Source organism: Culex quinquefasciatus, chromosome 1 (assembly GCF_015732765.1).
Source record: "Culex quinquefasciatus strain JHB chromosome 1, VPISU_Cqui_1.0_pri_paternal, whole genome shotgun sequence".
Classification (NCBI taxonomy): domain Eukaryota; kingdom Metazoa; phylum Arthropoda; class Insecta; order Diptera; family Culicidae; genus Culex; species Culex quinquefasciatus.
This window is the reverse complement of record NC_051861.1, coordinates 62,692,215-62,716,887: the sequence shown is the minus strand read 5'-3', so window position 1 is coordinate 62,716,887 and position 24,673 is coordinate 62,692,215. Positions and strand designations below refer to the sequence as shown.

At 26.8% G+C, this 24,673-nt stretch overlaps 1 long non-coding RNA gene across 1 annotated transcript; it reads right to left on the bottom strand.

The window, feature by feature from the left end:
* Nucleotides 1-1,497: 1,497 nt before the first annotated feature.
* Nucleotides 1,498-4,174, bottom strand: LOC119765041. Its single transcript, XR_005276464.1, has 3 exons — nucleotides 4,117-4,174; nucleotides 3,821-3,964; nucleotides 1,498-1,549 (listed from the first exon to the last, which is right to left on the bottom strand). It is a non-coding gene; the product is annotated as an uncharacterized LOC119765041 (long non-coding RNA).
* Nucleotides 4,175-24,673: the final 20,499 nt, after the last annotated feature.

The following is a 24,673-nucleotide window of genomic DNA, read 5'->3' as shown; positions in this document are numbered from 1 at the left end:
AATCTAAATTCTAAAATTTAAAATTCTAAAATTCTAAAATTCTAAAATTCTAAAATTCTAAAATTCTAAAATTCTAAAATTTAAATTTAAAATTTAAAATTCTAAAAATTCTAAATTTAAAATTCTAAAATTTAAAATTCTAAAATTCTAAAATTCTAAATTTTAGCATTAAAATTAAAATTAGCAATAAAGGTCGCACAATTCCGATGGCTGCACAACGCTTATCTTACTGTTTAACTGTAATTAAACGTATGATAGCACTAGACTCTCATCCGGTTACAATATTCCAACACGGGAGATACCATGTTTTCCTCTTTAGATGAGCGTGTAATACTATCCAGTAAGATAAGGGGCCTCCTATTTAAAATTCTAAAACCTCGGGGACAGTTAGTAAACACTATCTAGAATGCGCAGAGATCTCACGTCACCTAGTGGTATAGATGTTTGTAGGGAATACTTGGACTCAATGTTAGTAACTTGAACGTTTGAAACACCACCACCACAGAATTCCACCAATACATACTGTCACCAAAAAGTCATGCCAGATTTTAATACAAATACATTACAAAAACGAATAATAATAATAAAACCATCTTCCTGGCCCAATGCCTACACGATAATAACGCGCAATAATATTAATAACCACAATGACCCCCACTGCATTGCATGACTCTGAACATGAACACAAATATAGCACAAAGAGAACAATTACAAAATCTATCTTCCCATCACCACTGCTTGCACGATACTGACGCGCAATAATATCAATTACCACAATGACCCCCCACTGCATGCATGACTCGAACATGAACACGAACATAGCACAAAGAGAACCCCGCATAAAGTTTTACTATAAACCTACAGTAGATTTTATGGTTATCACACGATAAATTCTATGGTTATTTTTACCATGATTCTACAGTAGCCTTTATGTTTTTTCACCATAGAATGTATCCTATTTCGGGAATTTACTATAAAAAAGGGGTATTGTTAGGCACAGTCACCATAAAAATTTCGACTTTTCCCCATACAAAAAAAAACCAAAAACTATATATTCTACCGTATTTTCATTGATGACTTTTCCGTCCAAAAAATTACCCTGACCATAGAAAACATCATATATTTATAATAAAAACAGTAACCATTACAATGGATTGCACAGTCAATTTATAGTTCTTCATAGTTTTTTCCATACTAGATAGTACGGTTTAAACTATATTCGTACATTGAAATAAATAATAACTACAGTATGATTCATTGTATTTTCATTGTATTTATTTTTTTCTCGCCGCTAAATTGTACTGTAAAACATATATTTATACATTGAAATTAATGGTCAATACGGTAAGTTTTATTGTATTTTTATCGTTTTCTTTAATTTCACTTAATTTAGCACTTTTTTCCGTGTCGTTTTCTTTTGTTATTCCGCTTCAATCCGCACTGTTTGAAATTATTCGGAATGTCCGTAGCCGGTGCCGGATCAACTGCTTCTGTAATTGGGATAGACATTCGCGTAATCTAGAAGCACAATCCTTAGTGAAATTAGCCCCTGTAGAAGAGAAAACACTGAATTAGACATAAGGAAAATTTACATATTTTTGGCATGTTAAGGATCCGGTTCATTTTCTATTAAATTAGCTGTTCTTAAATTCTGAAATTTAGAAATTTTAAATTCCTAAATTCCTTAATTCCAAAATTCCTAATTTCCTAAATTCCAAACTTCATAATTTCCTAATTTCCTTAACTCCTATATACTTAAATTCCTAATTCCCCAAATTCATAAATTCTAAATTCCAGAATTCTATATTCCTGAATTCCCAAATTCACAAATCCTTAATTCCTAAATTCCTAAATCATGAAATTTTGAAATTCTTAAATTCCTAAATTCCCAAATTCCTAAATTCCAAAATTCCTAATTTCTTAAATTCCTAACTTCATAATTTCCTAATTTCTTAACTCCTATATTCTTAAATTCCTAATTCCTTAAATTCATAAATTCCTTAGTTCCAGAATTCTAAAATCCTATTCTGAATTCCCAAATTCACAAATCCCTAAATTCCAAATTTCCTAAATTCCTGAATTTTTAAATTCCTTTATTCCTAAATTCTAATTTCATAAGTTCATAATTTAATAATTTCCTATATACCTGAATTCCTAAGGAATTAAGGAATCTAAATTAAAATTGAAAAAAAACCTAAAAAGTTTTAATTTCCTAGATTTTTAAATTCCATAATATCTCAATTCCTAAACTACTAAATTCCTAAATTCATAATTCCATAAATTCCTATAATCCTAAATTCCTTAAATTCCTAAATTCTTACATTTCTAAATTCCTGAATTCCTAAATTCCCAAATTCACAAATTCCCAATTCCTAAGTTCCAAAATTCCAAAATCCAAAATTCTTAAATTCCTAAATTCCAAAATTGTAAAATTCCAGAATTTTAAAATTCCTTAATTCTAAAATTCAAAATTCCAATACTCCAAAATTCCATAATTCCTAAATTCTTAAATTTCTAAATTTCTAAATTCCAAATTTTAATTCCTAAATTCTAAATTCCTTAATTCCTAAATTCCAAAATTCCAAAATTCAAAATTTAATACTCCAAAATTTCATAATTCCTAAATTCCTAAATTTCTAAATTTCTTAATTTGTAAATTTGTAAATTTGTAAATTTGTAAATTTGTAAATTTGTAAATTTGTAAATTCCTAAATTTGTAAATTCCTAAATTTGTAAATTCCTAAATTTCTAAATTTTTAATTTCTAAATTTCTAAATTCTGAATTTCTAAATTTCTTAATTCTAAATTTCTAAATTTCTAAATTTCTAATTTCTAAATTTCTAAATTCTAACTTCTAAATTTCTAAATTTCTAAATTTCTAAATTCTAAATTTCTAAATTTCTAAATTCTTAATTTCTATATTTCTAAATTTAAATTTCTAAATTTCTTAATTTCTTAATTTCTAAATTTCTAAATTTCCAAATTTCTAAATTTCTAAATTTCTAAATTTCTAAATTTCTAAATTTCTAAATTTCTAAATTTCTAAATTTCTAAATTTCTAAATTTCCTAATTTCAAAATTTTAAAATTCCTAAAATCCTAAATTGCTAAAATCCTAAAATCAATCAGAATTTTAGCAAAAAAATATAAAAATACTAAAACATTCCATTTTTTCGTACTCGATTATCCGATAACTCGACTATTTTGGTTTATTTTGATTAATATCGAAAAATCAATCATCCGAAGGTTCAGATTACCGAAGAAGGAAAATTCTACTTTTATTTTGGACTGAAATTTTAGTTCACTCATACAAAATAAGTTGATTCGATCTGTTGGTTACAGTTTTCCATTTTAGGTTACACAATTTTGTAATTTTAAAATTTTAGAATTTTTTTAAACTCAAATTTTCTGATTTTCTAAATTTAAATTATTTGAAATAAATTGTAGAATTCTTAAACATTTGAATCCTAGAAAATCTCTTTAAAAAATATGATTTTTCTCTATGGTTTCCAATATTCTGAACAATAAGCAAAATCCTGCTTTTTGATTTTCGTCCTTTCAAGATTCAGCGTTTTGAGATTCGGTTTGATGAGCAGCTCTGGATTATCAATATTTTTACATTAATAATATAACTTTATTTGTAATTTTCATTGAAATGTGCAAATCCAAATTATTTGATTCACTCATCAAAACAAATTGCACGGCGTGAAACGCTACATTCCGTTTCTGTTACTTTTCAGCTGCGTACCGCTAAAAAAATCGTGACCTTCTCCTTGACGTTTGAAAGTTTCCGAGCTGCGCAGCCCCAACACAGAACTCACCTAACGATTTTCGCCTCCAGGCGAGACGAGCTCACCATCCGGAACAAACACGGCCGAAAGTGACCGCAGCAGGCGCCGGGTCCTCTCCCAATCGAACGCATCCGTTGGGTTGTGTCCCGTTAGCGAACCCGGTGGGAGAAGTCCCTGTGAAAAGAGAAACAAACAGTTTGTTTAGATCAAATGTTGCTGCAGTAGGCCACGAAAGATGTCTGCTGCTGCTGCGGAGATTTCGCACCGTGGCTCTCCCCTCCCACAAAGTTTTCCAAGCAAAATTCCACCACAGCTGAAATACTCACCCAAAATGATTGACAATTTCAAATTTGCTTTTCCGGATCGGTGACTCGGCAGATTTTTCTGCCGGAAACGTGTGGAAGAAGTCCCTGTAAAGTAGAAAAAACAAACACTGTGATTAAGCAATCTGCCCAAGCAGGCAATAGATATTGCCGCTGCTGTTTTGTTTGGAATTCCTCCACCCTCACGAAACTCAAAATACTCACCCAAAGTTCCGCCATCCCGGAGACGCCCAATTCGAACTTCGAACATCCGTCCAACCAACACTAGGATCGCGTTCGGCAACTTGTGGCCAATCGCCGGATGTGGTCAATTGGCTTAAACGACCGCCTCAACGCGAAAATCCGGGTTTCCCTAAAACTTCAGCAAACACCGTCAACACGAACATGATCGGACACGCGCGAGTAAAAAGTGACAGCTCGCTCGAACCATGGTGCGTTCGTTTCAGGAGCGTCGCACGGGTTCAGTGTAACTTGGTGTAATGGTGCGTTCGTTGCATGAGCGTCGGCTGAACAGGTTCAGTGTAAAGTTGGGTTTGTTAATTGATATTGGAATGTTTAAATGTTTAAATGTTTAAATGTTTAAATGTTTAAATGTTTAAATGTTTAAATGTTTAAATGTTTAAATGTTTAAATGTTTAAATGTTTAAATGTTTAAATGTTTAAATGTTTAAATGTTTAAATGTTTAAATGTTTAAATGTTTAAATGTTTAAATGTTTAAATGTTTAAATGTTTAAATGTTTAAATGTTTAAATGTTTAAATGTTTAAATGTTTAAATGTTTAAATGTTTAAATGTTTAAATGTTTAAATGTTTAAATGTTTAAATGTTTAAATGTTTAAATGTTTAAATGTTTAAATGTTTAAATGTTTAAATGTTTAAATGTTTAAATGTTTAAATGTTTAAATGTTTAAATGTTTAAATGTTTAAATGTTTAAATGTTTAAATGTTTAAATGTTTAAATGTTTAAATGTTTAAATGTTTAAATGTTTAAATGTTTAAATGTTTAAATGTTTAAATGTTTAAATGTTTAAATGTTTAAATGTTTAAATGTTTAAATGTTTAAATGTTTAAATGTTTAAATGTTTAAATGTTTAAATGTTTAAATGTTTAAATGTTTAAATGTTTAAATGTTTAAATGTTTAAATGTTTAAATGTTTAAATGTTTAAATGTTTAAATGTTTAAATGTTTAAATGTTTAAATGTTTAAATGTTTAAATGTTTAAATGTTTAAATGTTTAAATGTTTAAATGTTTAAATGTTTAAATGTTTAAATGTTTAAATGTTTAAATGTTTAAATGTTTAAATGTTTAAATGTTTAAATGTTTAAATGTTTAAATGTTTAAATGTTTAAATGTTTAAATGTTTAAATGTTTAAATGTTTAAATGTTTAAATGTTTAAATGTTTAAATGTTTAAATGTTTAAATGTTTAAATGTTTAAATGTTTAAATGTTTAAATGTTTAAATGTTTAAATGTTTAAATGTTTAAATGTTTAAATGTTTAAATGTTTAAATGTTTAAATGTTTAAATGTTTAAATGTTTAAATGTTTAAATGTTTAAATGTTTAAATGTTTAAATGTTTAAATGTTTAAATGTTTAAATGTTTAAATGTTTAAATGTTTAAATGTTTAAATGTTTAAATGTTTAAATGTTTAAATGTTTAAATGTTTAAATATTTAAATATTTAAATGTTTAAATGTTTAAATGTTTAAATGTTTAAATATTTAAATATTTAAATGTTTAATATTTAAATATTTAAATGTTTGAATGTTTAAATGTTTAAATGTTTAAATGTTTGAATGTTTAAATGTTTAAATGTTTAAATGTTTGAATGTTTAAATGTTTAAATGTTTAAATGTTTAAATGTTTATATGTAATATTTTAATATTTTAATATTTTAATATTTTAATATTTTAATATTTTAATATTTTAATATTTTAATATTTTAATATTTTAATATTTTAATATTTTAATATTTTAATATTTTAATATTTTAATATTTTAATATTTTAATATTTTAATATTTTAATATTTTAATATTTTAATATTTTAATATTTTAATATTTTAATATTTTAATATTTTAATATTTTAATATTTTAATATTTTAATATTTTAATATTTTAATATTTTAATATTTTAATATTTTAATATTTTAATATTTTAATATTTTAATATTTTAATATTTTAATATTTTAATATTTTAATATTTTAATATTTTAATATTTTAATATTTTAATATTTTAATATTTTAATATTTTAATATTTTAATATTTTAATATTTTAATATTTTAATATTTTAATATTTTAATATTTTAATATTTTAATATTTTAATATTTTAATATTTTAATATTTTAATATTTTAATATTTTAATATTTTAATATTTTAATATTTTAATATTTTAATATTTTAATATTTTAATATTTTAATATTTTAATATTTTAATATTTTAATATTTTAATATTTTAATATTTTAATATTTTAATATTTTAATATTTTAATATTTTAATATTTTAATATTTTAATATTTTAATATTTTAATATTTTAATATTTTAATATTTTAATATTTTAATATTTTAATGTTTTAATATTTTAATATTTTAATATTTTAATATTTTAATATTTTAATATTTTAATATTTTAATATTTTAATATTTTAATATTTTAATATTTTAATATTTTAATATTTTAATATTTTAATATTTTAATATTTTAATATTTTAATATTTTAATATTTTAATATTTTAATATTTTAATATTTTAATATTTTAATATTTTAATATTTTAATATTTTAATATTTTAATATTTTAATATTTTAATATTTTAATATTTTACTATTTTAACATTTAAATATTTTTATATTTATATATTTTACTATTCTAATATTTTACTATTCTAATATTTTACTATTCTAATATTTTACTATTCCAATATTTTACTATTCTAATATTTTAATATTTTTATATTTTCAATACTTTTATTACATGATTCGCATTATTTGAAAAAATCGTTCAAAAAAAGTTCACACTATGCAACTATAACATTACAATGAAACTTACTGTAACAAAAATTGGAAAAAATGCGTTATGAGATTTCCAATAACAAAACCATAATATTTGCTGTATTCATGAAATGTACAGTAGTTTTATTGTTTCAATTTATAACATTTCCAATAACAAAACCATGAAATTTGCTGTAACCATGAAATCTACGATAACTTTATCGTCATTCCAATGAAGTTAAAAAAAATCAACCATAAACTTACCATAAATATTATAATATCTATTGTAACTTCATGGTTTTGACAATACAAATCATCATATAATTTTATTCGGGACACCACAAAAATCCACCTTCTCATCACCACTGCTTGCACGATACTGACGCGCAATAATATCAATTACCACAATGACCCCACACTGCATGCATGACTCGAACATGAACACGAACATAGCACAAAGAGAACACCACAAAAATCCACCTTCCCATCACCACTGCTTGCACGATACTGACGCGCAATAAATATCAATTACCACAATGACCCCCCGCATAAAGATTTACTATAAACCAACAGTAGATTTTATGGTTATCACACGATAAATTCTATGGTTATTTTTACCATGATTCTACAGTAGCCTTTATGTTTTTTTCACCATAGAATATATCCTATTCTGGGAATTTACTATAAAAAAGGGGTATTGTTAGGCACAGTCACCATAAAAATTTCGACTTTTCCCCATACAAAAAAAAAACAAATACTATACATTCTACCGTATTTTCATTGATGCCTTTTCCGTCCAAAAAAATACCCTGACCATAGAAAACATCATACACTTATAATAAAAACAGTAACCATTACAATGGTTTGCACAGTAAATTCATAGTTCTTCATGGATTTTTCCATACTAAATAGTACGGTTTAAACTATATTCGTACATTGGAATAAATAATAACTACAGTATGTTTCATTGTATTTTCATTTTATTATTTTTTTTTCTTTCCACTACATTATACTGTAAAAAATGAATATGGACAATGAAATATATAATTAAATACAGTATTTTTATAGTGTTATTGTATTGGCCCAAAAAGCTAGCTGTGTACGTTTGTGTTCGTGTTGGTGCGTGTTACAAACTTTGGCTTTGGTTTCTCTTCCACCCAGTCAGTTCAATTCGAATTCTGAAACGAAATCAAATTAGATTCGAATTAGGTTCCATTTCGAACGCAACAACCGGTTCGAACACGGAACCGGTTGTTGCGTTTGAAACGGTTTCTATTTAGAATCTAATTAGATTCCGTTTCCAAATTCGAATTGAATTGCTGGGCTCTTGCAATCTTTTCCGTTCTCTTTCTCGCACTATTGTTTCGCCTTCCCGTTTCACTCGGCTTAGCTGCAATTTTTTCAGCGACAACCTCTATGAAAATCCGTCCGCCATCATCGAATCGGCCAGGTTCGCGCGAAGGCTCCGGTTGATTTCGTCCTCTTGTCACCACCAACACCACAGGAACTCCGTCTACGTTGTCGGTCTACCCTTTTCGCATCTGTAGCAACGCCTTCCAGGAAACGGCCAGGGAAAATTTGGCGATCCAAACAAGCAGCCTGCGGAATTTGAACAGTAAATACTCCGCTTTCTGTTTTCCCCCGCTCCTGCTTACCTGGTTGCAGTAGGATTGCCCTCTTGGTGATCAGTTGACCCGTGGATGAGATTGTTGCACTGTTTCCATTGATTTCATCCGGAAAGAAACTCCCCGGCAGCATTACTTGGCTCATCCTTAATCCACGATCGAAATAGTCCCTGCAATAACGAAAACAAATAATAAAATAGTCAGCAAAAAAGTTTTTTTTGTTTGTTTATTCTCAAGCAGGCCAAGGAAAATGTCTGCAAGTGCTGCAAAGTGAGATTCCACGAACACGGAACCGGTTGTAGCGTTTGGAACAGGATTTGTTAACTATTCGAATTGAATTTCGTTTCAGAACTCAAGTTGAACTGACTGGGTTGTTACGTTTGAACCGGAATCCGAATCGAGAACCGTTTCAGAATTGAAAATACTGGGCCGTAGCTCTGTCCTCCTCCAATAGCGTAGAAAAAATGTCCCAAGAAACAACCACACTTCAAACTCACCCTGGTCCGTCACTCGGCAGAACCAACACCCGGAACGTCATGACGGCGGCCGGAAAGTCCGCAGCTGGAGCCGGGCCTTCTTTCCAAAACGAGCGCCTCCGTTGTGTTGAATCCCGGTAAAAAGAGAACACAAAAAGCAGGCCATGAAAATGCCTACTGCTGGATTCCGCCCTTTCAAGTTTCACAAAACAGCAAATACTCACCCAGATTTGCTCATTCCGCCATTTAGGAGCTGTTCCGGTACGGCCACCCGCGATTTAACGACAGAGGATCCTTTTTCAATCACACACTACTTCACGTTGAAAATCTCAAATAAATCCGCGGCCACCACCAACGTGATTGAACACGCACGCAAGTGAAAATTTTTGACAGCTCGCTGCGTTCGTCATGGTGCGTTCGTTTGGTGAGCGTTGCCAAGTTCAGTCATGGTGCGTTCGTTTAAGCTAAGTATGCAAATCGGAAGGAACGTGGTCAAGAAATCAGGGAATTAAGGAATTAGGAAATTTGTAAATTAGGAATAAGGAAATTTGGGAAACTATTAAATTATGAAATAATGGAATTATGAAATAAGGAATTAGGAAATAAGGAAATAAGAAAATTACGGAATTAAGGAATTAGGAAATTTGGGAATTAGGAAATTTGGAAATCAAGAAATTTGGGAATTAGGAAATTTGGAAATTATGATACTAGCAAATAAGTAAAATAAAAAAAATAAGAAAATTAGGTTATATGTAAATATGTTAGGAAATTAGGAAATTAGGAAGTTAGGAATTTCGGAAGTTAGGAAATAAGGAAATTAGAAAGTTAGGAAATTCGGAAATTAGGAAATAAGGGAGTTAGGAAATTAGGAAATCAATAAATTGAGAAATTAAATTCTTAAATTCTTAAATTCTTAAATTCTTAAATTTTAAATTTTAAATTTAAATTCTTAAATTCTTAAATTTTAAATTCTTAAATTTTAAATTTTAAATTTTAAATTTAAATTCTTAAATTCTTAAATTTTAAATTTTAAATTTTAAATTTTAAATTCTTAAATTTTAAATTTAAATTTTAAATTTAAATTTAAATTTAAATTCTTAAATTTAAATTTAAATTTAAATTTAAATTTAAATTCTTAAATTTTAAATTTTAAATTTTAAATTTAAATTTAAATTTTAAATTTAAATTCTTAAATTTTAAATTTTTAAATTTAAATTTAAATTTTTAAATTCTTAAATTCTTAAATTCTTAAATTCTTAAATTTAAATTCTTAAATTTAAATTTAAATTTTAAATTCTTAAATTTAAATTCTTAAATTTAAATTTAAATTTTAAATTTTTAAATTTAAATTTAAATTTTTAAATTTTAAATTCTTAAATTTAAATTTTAAATTTTTAAATTCTTAAATTTAAATTTAAATTTTAAATTTAAATTCTTAAATTTAAATTTTAAATTTTAAATTTAAATTTAAATTTAAATTCTTAAATTTAAATTCTTAAATTTAATTCTTAAATTCTAAATTTAAATTTAAATTTAAATTTTAAATTCTTAAATTCTAAATTCTTAAATTTAAATTTTAAATTCTTAAATTTTAAATTTTAAATTTTTAAATTCTTAAATTTAAATTTAAATTTAAATTCTTAAATTTAAATTTTAAATTTAAATTTAAATTCTTAAATTTAAATTTTAAATTTAAATTCTTAAATTTAAATTCTTAAATTTTAAATTTAAATTCTTAAATTTAAATTTTAAATTTAAATTTAAATTTAAATTTTAAATTCTTAAATTCTTAAATTTAAATTTTAAATTCTTAAATTTAAATTCTTAAATTTTAAATTTTAAATTTTAAATTTAAATTTAAATTCTTAAATTCTTAAATTTAAATTTAAATTTAAATTTTAAATTTTAAATTTTAAATTTTAAATTTTAAATTTAAATTTAAATTTTAAATTCTAAATTTAAATTCTTAAATTCTTAAATTCTTAAATTTTAAATTTCTTAATTTAAATTCTAAATTCTTAAATTCTTAAATTCTTAAATTTAAATTTAAATTTAAATTTAAATTTAAATTTAAATTTTAAATTCTTAAATTCTTAAATTTTAAATTCTTAAATTTAAATTTTAAATTCTTAAATTTAAATTTAAATTTAAATTCTTAAATTTTAATTAAATTTAAATTCTTAAATTCTTAAATTTAAATTTTAAATTTAAATTCTTAAATTTAAATTTAAATTCTAAATTTTAAATTTAAATTTTAAATTTAAATTTTAAATTTTAAATTTAAATTTTAAATCTTAAATTTAAATTCTTAAATTCTTAAATTTTAAATTCTTAAATTTTAAATTTAAATTTAAATTTAAATTTTTAAATTTAAATTTAAATTTTAAATTTTAAATTTAAATTTAAATTTAAATTCTTAAATTTAAATTCTTAAATTTTAAATTTTAAATTCTTAAATTTTAAATTTAAATTCTAAATTCTTAAATTTAAATTCTTAAATTTAAATTTAAATTTAAATTTAAATTTAAATTCTTAAATTTAAATTTTAAATTCTTAAATTCTTAAATTCTTAATTTAAATTTAAATTTAAATTTAAATTTAAATTTTAAATTTAAATTCTTAAATTCTAAATTTAAATTTAAATTTTAAATTCTTAAATTTAAATTTTAATTTAAATTTAAATTTAAATTTTAAATTTTAAATTTAAATTTAACTTAAATTCTTAAATTCTTAAATTTTAAATTCTTAATTTAAATTTAAATTTTAAATTTAAATTCTAAATTCTTAAATTCTTAATTTAATTTAAATTTAAATTTTAAATTTAAATTTAAATTTTAAATTCTTAAATTTTAATTTAAAATTCTAAATTTTAAATTTAAATTTAAATTTAAATTTAAATTCTTAAATTTTAAATTTTAAATTTTAAATTTAAATTTAAATTAAATTTAAATTCTTAAATTTAAATTTAAATTCTTAAATTTTAAATTCTTAAATTCTTAAATTCTAAATTTTAAATTTTAAATTTAAATTTAAATTTAAATTTTAAATTTAAATTTAAATTCTTAAATTTTAAATTTAAATTTAAATTTTAAATCTTAAATTTTAAATTTAAATTTAAATTCTTAAATTAAATTTAAATTTTAAATTTTAAATTTTAAATTCTAAATTTAAATTTTAAATTTAAATTTAAATTCTAAATTCTTAAATTTTAAATTTAAATTCTTAAATTTAAATTTAAATTTAAATTTTAAATTTAAATTTAAATTTTAAATTTAAATTCTAAATTTTAAATTCTTAAATTTTAAATTTAAATTTAAATTTAAATTTTAAATTTAAATTCTTAAATTCTAAAATTCTTAAATTTTAAATTTAAATTTAAATTCTTAAATTTTAAATTTAAATTTTAAATTTAAATTTTAAATTCTTAAATTCTAAATTTAAATTTAAATTCTTAAATTTAAATTCTTAAATTTAAATTTAAATTCTTAAATTCTTAAATTTAAATTTAAATTCTTAAATTCTTAAATTTAAATTTAAATTCTTAAATTTTAAATTTAAATTTTAAATTTAAATTTTAAATTTAAATTTTAAATTCTTAAATTTAAATTTAAATTTAAATTTTTAAATTTAAATTTAAATTTAAATTTTAAATTCTTAAATTTAAATTCTTAAATTTTAAATTTAAATTTAAATTTTTAAATTTTAAATTCTTAAATTTAAATTTAAATTTTAAATTTTAAATTTTAAATTCTTAAATTCTTAAATTTAAATTTAAATTTTAAATTCTTAAATTCTTAAATTCTTAAATTCTTAAATTCTTAAATTCATAAATTCTTAAATTCTTGAATTCTTAAATTCTTAAATTCTTAAATGCTTAAATTCAAAATTTTTAAAGTTTTAGTTTTAAAATTGTTGAATTTTTAATTTTCAAGTTTTTTCAATTAAATATTTAAATTTGTAAGTTTTTAAATCTTTTAATTTTTAAATTTTTGATTCTTTAATTCTATTTTTTTTAAATTTCTAGAATCTTAATTTTTCATTTTAGATTTTATTAATTTTTTTTGAATGTTCTATATTTCCGATTTTTTAAACTTTTGGAATTTCGACTTGTATATTCGTTTTGTACGTTAACATTTTTGAGCTATTGAAATTATAAAAACTTTAATATTAAATTTAGTATTCAATATTTCCAAATTTCTGATTTTTGTTGAAATTGTCTTTATTAATTGAAAAAAAATGTTATTTGAAATTTCTGAAATGTTTGTTTTTTTCATATTTTTGAATTTGTTGTTTGGTTGGATTTAATGATTTCAGATTATTATTGAATTTTCAGTAAGAACATATCAAGAGTTTTAATTTTTTAATATTTTAATATTTTAATATTTTAATATTTTAATATTTTAATATTTTAATATTTTAATATTTTAATATTTTAATATTTTAATATTTTAATATTTTAATATTTTAATATTTTAATATTTTAAATATTTTAATATTTTAATATTTTAATATTTTAATATTTTAATATTTTAATATTTTAATATTTTAATATTTTAATATTTTAATATTTTAATATTTCTAATATTTTAATATTTTAATATTTTAATATTTTAATATTTTAATATTTTAATATTTTAATATTTTAATATTTTAATATTTTAATATTTTAATATTTTAATATTTCAATATTTCAATATTTTAATATTTTATTATTTTAATATTTTAATATTTTAATATTTTAATATTTTAATATTTTAATATTTTAATATTTTAATATTTTAATATTTTAATATTTTAATATTTTAATATTTTAATATTTTAATATTTTAATATTTTAATATTTTAATATTTTAATATTTTAATATTTTAATATTTTAATATTTTAATATTTTAATATTTTAATATTTTAATATTTTAATATTTTAATATTTTAATATTTTAATATTTTAATATTTTAATATTTTAATATTTTAATATTTTAATATTTTAATATTTTAATATTTTAATATTTTAATATTTTAATATTTTAATATTTTAATATTTTAATATTTTAATATTTTAATATTTTAATATTTTAATATTTTAATATTTTAATATTTTAATATTTTAATATTTTAATATTTTAATATTTTAATATTTTAATATTTTAATATTTTAATATTTTAATATTTTAATATTTTAATATTTTAATATTTTAATATTTTAATATTTTAATATTTTAATATTTTAATATTTTAATATTTTAATATTTTAATATTTTAATATTTTAATATTTTAATATTTTAATATTTTAATATTTTAATATTTTAATATTTTAATATTTTAATATTTTAATATTTTAATATTTTAATATTTTAATATTTTAATATTTTAATATTTTAATATTTTAATATTTTAATATTTTAATATTTTAATATTTTAATATTTTAATATTTTAATATTTTAATATTTTAATATTTTAATATTTTAATATTTTAATATTTTAATATTTTAATATTTTAATATTTTAATATTTTAATATTTTAATATTTTAATATTTTAATATTTTAATATTTTAATATTTTAATATTTTAATATTTTAATATTTTAATATTTTAATATTTTAATATTTTAATATTTTAATATTTTAATATTTTAATATTTTAATATTTTAATATTTTAATATTTTAATATTTTAATATTTTAATATTTTAATATTTTAATATTTTAATATTTTAATATTTTAATATTTTAATATTTTAATATTTTAATATTTTAATATTTTAATATTTTAATATTTTAATATTTTAATATTTTAATATTTTAATATTTTAATATTTTAATATTTTAATATTTTAATATTTTAATATTTTAATATTTTAATATTTTAATATTTTAATATTTTAATATTTTAATATTTTAATATTTTAATATTTTAATATTTTAATATTTTAATATTTTAATATTTTAATATTTTAATATTTTAATATTTTAATATTTTAATATTTTAATATTTTAACATTTTAATATTTTAATATTTTAATATTTTAATATTTTAATATTTTAATATTTTAATATTTTAATATTTTAATATTTTAATATTTTAATATTTTAATATTTTAATATTTTAATATTTTAATATTTTAATATTTTAATATTTTAATATTTTAATATTTTAATATTTTAATATTTTAATATTTTAATATTTTAATATTTTAATATTTTAATATTTTAATATTTTAATATTTTAATATTTTAATATTTTAATATTTTAATATTTTAATATATTTTAATATTTTAATATTTTAATATTTTAATATTTTAATATTTTAATATTTTAATATTTTAATATTTTAATATTTTAATATTTTAATATTTTAATATTTTAATATTTTAATATTTTAATATTTTAATATTTTAATATTTTAATATTTTAATATTTTAATATTTTAATATTTTAATATTTTAATATTTTAATATTTTAATATTTTAATATTTTAATATTTTAATATTTTAATATTTTAATATTTTAATATTTTAATATTTTATTATTTTAATATTTTATTATTTTAATATTTTAATATTTTAATATTTTAATATTTTAATATTTTAATATTTTAATATTTTAATATTTTAATATTTTAATATTTTAATATTTTAATATTTTAATATTTTAATATTTGAATATTTTAATATTTTAATATTTTGATATTTTAATATTTTTATATTTTTATATTTTTATATTTTCAATACTTTTATTACATGATTCGCATTTTTTAAAAAAATCGTTCAAAAAAAGTTCACACTATGCAACTATAGCATTACAATGAAACTTACTGTAACAAAAAATTGAAAAAAATGCATCATGAGATTTCCAATAACAAAACTATAATAATTGCTGTATTCATGAAATGTACAGTAGTTTTATTGTTTCAATTTATAACATTTCCAATAACAAAACTATGAAATTTGCTGTAACCATGAAATCTACGATAACTTTATCGTCATTCCAATGAAGTTAAAAAAAATCAACCATAAACTTACCATAAATATTATAATATCTATTGTAACTTCATGGTTTTGACAATACAAATCATCATATAATTTTATTCGGGCCCCCACTGCATGCATGACTCGAACATGAACACGAACATAACACAAAGAGAACACCAAAAAAATCCACCTTCCCATCACCACTGCTTGCACGATACTGACGCGCAATAAATATCAATTACCACAATGACCCCCCACTGCATGCATGACTCGAACATGAACACGAACATAGCACAAAGTGAACACCACAAAAATCCACCTTCCCATCACCACTGCTTGCACGATACTGACGTGCAATAAATATCAATTACCACAATGACCCCCCACTGCATGCATGACTCGAACATGAACACGAACATAACACAAAGAGAACACCACAAAAATCCACCTTCCCATCACCATTGCTTGCACGATACTGACGCGCAATAAATATCAATTACCACAATCAGTGTCTTGCGAACCTTCGAGGTGAACGGACACTAGAGCTGCGGTATTTTTTACTACCTAAGCTCAGAGTTATTTCAAAAAAAATTCACAGTCTTTTTAAAGACTACCTGAGTTATTTTCCAAATTCTAAACAGTCTTTTCAAGACTAACCCCACCTGAAATTTTGTTGTATTTTACAAACGAAGCCATCTTTTAAAGAGAACATTGCTTGCAAAATGCGTCAAAACAAAGGTAAACGCAAATCTTCTGAAGATTTGGTCGTTACGTCGGTGAAGCGTTTGAACGCTAAACCGGCTAACGGAAACAGAAAAAGAAAACAGCCTCATCCGAGGTCTGATTCTGATTCTGAAAGTGAGGTCAATCCTCCAATTCCATTGGCAAACAGTTTCGGTGTTTTATCCGAAACTGTTGACAAGGATTCTTCTCCTCGTACTGAGCCTTCTGCCGTCGAGAAACGAGTAAAGGCTCCGCCAATTGTAGTGACTTCCGTCTCCGATTTGGCCAGCTTTCGAACGCAACTGAAGAATTGCAAGGAAACTTGCAATTTGAAGGTTTCGTTCCAGCTTGGTCGAAGAGGAGAATGTCGCTTGTTGACGGAATCTTTACAAGATCACCAAACTTTTGTTGGTTATTTGAAAAACCACAAACACAATTTCTACACGTATGAGACCAAGAATGCTCGTCCATTCAAGGCGGTCCTGAAAGGTCTCTCCAACGACTTGTCGGTGGATGAGATCAAAAACGAACTTAAGGTGTTGCTTGGCTTTGCCCCATCCCAAGTAATACCAATGAAGAAAAATCAAACGGGAATATTTCTCGCTTTGGTTTGACTTCACAATTTTATCTGATTCATTTCAACAGAAATGAAATCAACAATTTGAAACTTTTGGACAAAGTTCAGTTTTTGTTCCATGTACGGGTAAAGTGGGAGCATTTTAAGAAACATGGCGGTAATGGCCAGAATCTGACCCAGTGCCGGCGTTGCCAGGCATTCGGTCACGGTACTGATCATTGCGCCATGGTTCCAAAATGCATGGTTTGCGGGGATTCTTCTCACGACAAGGACAATTGTCCCGTGAAAGAAGTCACCCAATTTAAATGTGCAAATTGTGGTGGAAATCACAAATCAAATTTCTGGGATTGTCCCATCAGAAAAAAGGTTTTGGATTCTCGTGCTAAGCATCAGCCGAAATCCAAACCGAAATTTTCTCAAAGTCAGGTTGTACCTGCATCTTTAAATCAAACGTTCGTGCTGTCTCACTCGAACAATGCTAGAAATACCCCTACCGTGGAAAAGTTAGGTAACAGCAATGGTATTTCTAATGCCAACGTCGTTTCGGGTTCGGGTTCATCCACGAATTTTAAATCCTCTACCAATTTTCAAATTGGGCAGGTACCTCAAATTTCATTTGAAAATTTTTCTGCTGGCAACGCTTTGGGATCTTCTGATCTCGGCGATGTTACGTTTGAAAAAATGACTTTTTTGCAAAACTCACTGTTTGGTTTGATTCAAACAATGAGTAATGCTACATCCATGATGGAAGCTATCCAGATTGGATTAAAATTTGCGAATGATGTTGTTCTTACCCTGAAGTTTAATCATGGATCTAAGTAATTCCATCAATATTATGAATTTTAATGCTCGCTCTTTAAAAGCGAAAGAAAATGAATTTTTCAACTTTTTACGAGTTTATAACGTGCATGTTGCTGTTATAACCGAAACATTTTAAAAAACTGGCACTTATTTGAAAAGTGATCCAGATTATAAAGTTATAACCAATAACAGAATGAATCGAAATGGCGGTGGAGTTGCAATAGTTATCCACCGTAGTATGACTTATAGCACGTTACGTGACTTTAAGTTAAAAGTTATTGAAAGTTTGGGCATTGAACTTGAAACTTCATTTGGGAAAATTATGATTGCAGCTGCATATTTGCCTTTCCAATGCACTGGGGAAAATAAAAATTATTTCAAAGGGGATTTGAATAAACTTACTCGGCATAGATCTCGATTTTTGATCATCGGTGATTTTAATGCCAAACACCAATCTTGGAATAATTCAAAAGTAAATTCCAATGGTAAAATTCTATTCAGTTATTGCACTTCTGGTCTTTATTCGGTTTTATACCCGAATGGGCCAACTTGCTTTTCATCTGTTAGAAATCCATCAACAATTGATTTGGTTTTGACAAATCAAAGTCAGTATTGTGGTCCTTTAGTGACTCATGCTGATTTTGATTCTGATCACCTTCCAGTAACTTTTTCACTTTCTCATGAAGTAGTTACCAGACCCAATAGTTCTGTGTTTAATTATCACAAAGCTAATTGGGACAGGTATCAGCATCATATTGAGAACAATTTAAATCATGATTTTGTTTTAGAAACCAAAGCTGATATTGATTCAGCTTGGAATCTTTAACTAATGCAATTTTGGATGCTAGGAATATTGCTATTCCTAAAGTCCAAGTCAAATTTGATTCTCCCATTATTGATGACGATCTTCAGCTTCTGATTCGTCTGAAAAATGTTCGCCGAAGACAGTATCAACGTTCTCGTGATCCTGCACTGAAGCGAATTCAAAAGATTTGCAAAAGGTTATTGACCACAGATTCACTCTCCTGCGAAATGAAAAGTTCGCAAGAGATGTCGAACAAATTAAACCTTATTCCAAACCTTTTGAAACTTTCAAAGGTTCTTAAGAAACCTCAAAAACCAATCCCTTCTTTAAAAGATGGTGATAATATTCTATTAACTAATGGGGAGAAAGCTCAAAAACTTGCTCAGCAGTTTGAGAGCGCTCATAATTTCAACTTAAATGTTCTGAGTCCTATTGAAGATCAAATTTCAATAGAATTTCAGAATATTGTTGAACAAGAATTTTCATCAGATGAAGTTTTTAATACGGATCTGAATGAAATAAAATCTATTATCAAAAAATTTAAAAATATGAAAGCTGGTGAGGATGGCATTTTTACATTTTAATTAAAAATTACCAGAAGCAACTTTAAGTAGCTTGGTCAAAATTTTCAACAAATGTTTTGATTTGGCATATTTTCCCAGTAGTTGGAAAAATGCCAAAGTAATTCCGATTTTGAAACCGGATAAAAATCCTGCTGAAGCCTCAAACTATCGGCCCATTAGTTTGCTTTCATCTATTAGTAAATTATTCGAAAGAATAATTCTTAATAGAATGATGACGCACATTAATGAAAATTCAATTTTCGCTGATGAGCAGTTTGGATTTCGCCTTGGGCATTCAACTATTGCGCGTATTCCCGAAAAAGACACGCGGCATACCAGCCTCGAAACGACGCGCCGCACTTTCGGCAAATGCGCGCTGTCAAATCCCATACTGTGCGTTTTGTTTATGTTGATCTTCTTCTTCGAATTGTATGGCATTGTTGCCGGGAATGTTTTTTATTGCACCAAAAGTGCAGAAAATCGCTGGCAACAGTGTCTGCGGCACATTCTGAAATGCCGCCCGGCGTGTACTTTCGAGAGAAACGGACAATACTCATCAGTTGTTGAGAGTTTCAAATTTAATTCGAAGCAACAAATCTGAGGGCTATTCTACTGGCGCTGCTCTTCTAGACATAGAAAAAGCATTTGACAGTGTTTGGCATAAAGGTTTGATTGCAAAATTGAAAAGGTTTAATTTTCCGATTTACATCGTGAAAATTATTCAAAATTATTTGACGGATCGTACTCTGCAGGTATGTCAACTACCTCAACGTGCTGGCGTCCCTCAAGGAAGCATTTTGGGTCCAATTTTATACAATATTTTTACTTCTGACTTGCCTGATTTGCCCCCAGGATGTCAGAAATCACTTTTTGCTGATGATACAAGCATCTCCGCCAAGAGTCGTGTGGTGTTCGTCGGGGGGATCGGTGTGTGACGTTGCGCGCGAGAATCCGCGAGAAAGTGGTGGAGATTTCTGGATTTCATTGAAAAGAAGTTCGCGTCGAGGCCTTGGAAGTTGGGCCATCAGTCGTGTGGTGTTCGTCGGGGGGATCGGTGTATGACGTCGCGCGCGAGAATCCGCGAGAAAGTGGTGGAAGATTCTGGAACCATTGAAAAGAAGTTCGCGTCGAGGCCTTAGAAGTTGGGCCATCAGTCGTGTGGTGTTCGTCGGGGGGATCGGTGTGTGACGTTGCGCGCGAGAATCCGCGAGAAAGTGGTGGAGATTTCTGGATTTCATTGAAAAGAAGTTCGCGTCGAGGCCTTGGAAGTTGGGCCATCAGTCGTGTGGTGTTCGTCGGGGGGATCGGTGAGTGACGTCGCGCGCGAGAATCCGCGAGAAAGTGGTGGAAGATTCTGGAATCATTGAAAAGAAGTTCGCGTCGAGGCCTTGGAAGTTGGGCCATCAGTCGTGTGGTGTTCGTCGGGGGGATCGGTGAGTGACGTCGCGCGCGAGAATCCGCGAGAAAGTGGTGGAAGATTCTGGAACCATTGAAAAGAAGTTCGCGTCGAGGCCTTGGAAGTTGGGCCATCAGTCGTGTGGTGTTCGTCGGGGGGATCGGTGAGTGACGTCGCGCGCGAGAATCCGCGAGAAAGTGGTGGAAGATTCTGGAATCATTGAAAAGAAGTTCGCGTCGAGGCCTTGGAAGTTGGGCCATCAGTCGTGTGGTGTTCGTCGGGGGGATCGGTGAGTGACGTCGCGCGCGAGAATCCGCGAGAAAGTGGTGGAAGATTCTGGAACCATTGAAAAGAAGTTCGCGTCGAGGCCTTAGAAGTTGGGCCATCAGTCGTGTGGTGTTCGTCGGGGGGATCGGTGTGTGACGTCGCGCGCGAGAATCCGCGAGAAAGTGGTGGAGATTTCTGGATTTCATTAAAAAGAAGTTCGCGTCGAGGCCTTGGAAGTTGGGCCATCAGTCGTGTGGTGTTCGTCGGGGGGATCGGTGAGTGACGTCGCGCGCGAGAATCCGCGAGAAAGTGGTGGAAGATTCTGGAACCATTGAAAAGAAGTTCGCGTCGAGGCCTTGGAAGTTGGGCCATCAGTCGTGTGGTGTTCGTCGGGGGGATCGGTGAGTGACGTCGCGCGCGAGAATCCGCGAGAAAGTGGTGGAAGATTCTGGAACCATTGAAAAGAAGTTCGCGTCGAGGCCTTAGAAGTTGGGCCATCAGTCGTGTGGTGTTCGTCGGGGGGATCGGTGTATGACGTCGCGCGCGAGAATCCGCGAGAAAGTGGTGGAAGATTCTGGAATCATTGAAAAGAAGTTCGCGTCGAGGCCTTGGAAGTTGGGCCATCAGTCGTGTGGTGTTCGTCGGGGGGACGTTGCGCGCGAGAATCCGCGAGAAAGTGGTGGAGATTTCTGGATTTCATTGAAAAGAAGTTCGCGTCGAGGCCTTGGAAGTTGGGCCATTAGTCGTGTGGTGTTCGTCGGGGGGATCAGTGTGTGACGTCGCGCGCGAGAATCCGCGAGAAAGTGGTGGAAGATTCTGGAATCATTGAAAAGAAGTTCGCGTCGAGGCCTTGGAAGTTGGGCCATCAGTCGTGTGGTGTTCGTCGGGGGGATCGGTGTGTGACGTCGCGCGCGAGAATCCGCGAGAAAGTGGTGGAGATTTCTGGATTTCATTGAAAAAGGGATTCACGTCGTCGTGTGTATATTCACTTTCATTTAGTTTTGGAAGCCCTTCCCATAGCATCGTTGCTCGGATGGCACGACGGCGGTAGAAGTGAAAAATCGCGATTGAGGAATTGATAAGTCCTTCCCATAGCGTCGTAGCTCGGAAGGCAACGATTATGTTTCCCTGGTCTATTTAAAATTGCACGTCGCCGAATAAATCGATGAATACAATAACATTTAATTTTGAAAGTCCTTCCCATAGCATCGTTGCTCGGATGGCACGCCGGCGGTAGAAGTGAAAAATCGCGATTGAGGAATTGATAAGTCCTTCTCATAGCGTCGTAGCTCGGAAGGCAACGATTATGTTTCCCTGATCTATTTAAAATTGCACGTCGCCGAATAAATCGATAAATACAATAACATTTAATTTTGAAAGTCCTTCCCATAGCATCGTTGCTCGGATGGCACGACGGCGGTAGATGTGAAAAATCGCGATTGAGGAATTGATAAGTCCTTCTCATAGCGTCGTAGCTCAGAAGACAACGATTATGTTTCCCTGATCTATTTAAAATTGCACGTCACCGAATAAATCGATAAACACAATAACATTTAATTTTGAAAGTCCTTCCCATAGCATCGTTGCTCGGATGGCACGCCGGCGGTAAGATGTGAAAAGTCCTTCTTATAGCGTCGTAGCTCGGAAAGCAACGATTATGTTTCACTTTCTGGTCATATCATCTACCAAGATGAATCCTGACCTTCCCTTTCCTTCCCCTACTAACACAATTCCCCCACTTCCCGTGATGCTTGAAGGAGATGCTGTGGATTCAACGGTCTCATGCGGTGTCAACAGGTATAGAGCGACAAACTCTGTGTCTGATGAGTCTGCAACTTCAACTATCGAACTAACATTCCTACCTTTGTTGAACTGCATCTCCTTGGGGGGGCGCCGGTATTGACTTGAAGCAGAGATCTTCAGGGGTTATACAGTGAGGATGATTAGCTCCCACTAATCATCTGTTGGTTCATTGTGTAACTTCAGCTGATCCGTCAATAACGGAGTAGCAGCTCATTGGCAGTCAACCATGCTCATGCTCATGCTCATGCTCATACAAGCATCTCCGCCAAAGGTAGAAGCCTTCGTGTCATCACAAGAAGATTACAAAAAAGCTTGGATATTTTCAATTCTTATTTGAAAGAATAGAAAATTACTCCAAATGCTGCAAAAACTCAACTTATTATTTTCCCTCACAAACCAAGGGCTGATTATTAGGGTGGTCCAAATCCGGACTTTTTTGGGGCTACCCCCTGAAATCAAAGATTGACCTATAACTAGGCTAAATTCCAAATTTGTGCTCATTCTGAGCACGGGAACCCCTCCTCCAATCGCTTAAAGTTTTTATGGGAAAATCATCAAAATGTATGGAGAAAAGCAACTGTTTTACTTGTTTACCTGTGGAAGGCGCCATAATTATCCGATTCTTACCATTTCTCAAATGTAGAACCTTCATTAAATTTAGAACAACTTTCCCGAAGACACCATGTTTTTAGGATTTTTTCCCGCTAAGTTATTAGCGCCCAAAACTGACCCTTTTTGCGCGGCCAGCTGTAAGGGGCTACCTAACAACGATGTTTATTTCCAATTCGTACACGCACGTGCTCTCTCTCAGGTTCAAACTCTCTCACGAGCTTGCTCGCCTGCCTGCCTGTTTACCAACAAGCGCGCGCTGTTTCTCTGCTTGGACTTTTGTCGTCGTCGTCGTTTTCGTTTGCTATCCGCTGCGCTGCGTTCTTGACATGTTTATTATAATGTTGAACTAAAATACCAGGTTTGTTTTTGAGATATAAAATTAAATGTAATATGCGATCAACAAAAGATATCATATTATAAGAGCGTGAGAAAAAGTACAAATTTGATGAATTAGTTCATCCATGAATCGTCATCTGTTCTGATTCAAACCTAATTGCAAAAGTTTTGGATTTTAATTTATCTGCTTTTGTTACAAGAAATACCATGCAGTTTTTTTAGATAAAAAGGAAGGAATTTTCTTTAGATTTTTTTTAAACTGAATCCAAATGAGTAGCTTAAAGGAAGGCCGCAACTGCAAGATCTGAAGGTAGTTAACGATTGTGCAGAAAGAGATGTTTCCTGAATCGAAAAATTTACAGGTAAACTGACAAAAAATGATAAACAGTTGCAATATTTGTTGCAGGGTGTCTAGGAACACAGAAAGAAATTTCCCGAAAGAATCAAAAAATAATTTTAGAGAGTATGAATGAAAATTTGCAGCAATAATTGTAAAATTGCCTTGATTTGTACTAAGTATATTTTTGTTAAAGCAAACTACCTAAAGGAACAACATTTATATTACCTGAAGAGTTTTTTTTTTTAAATAATTGAATCATTAT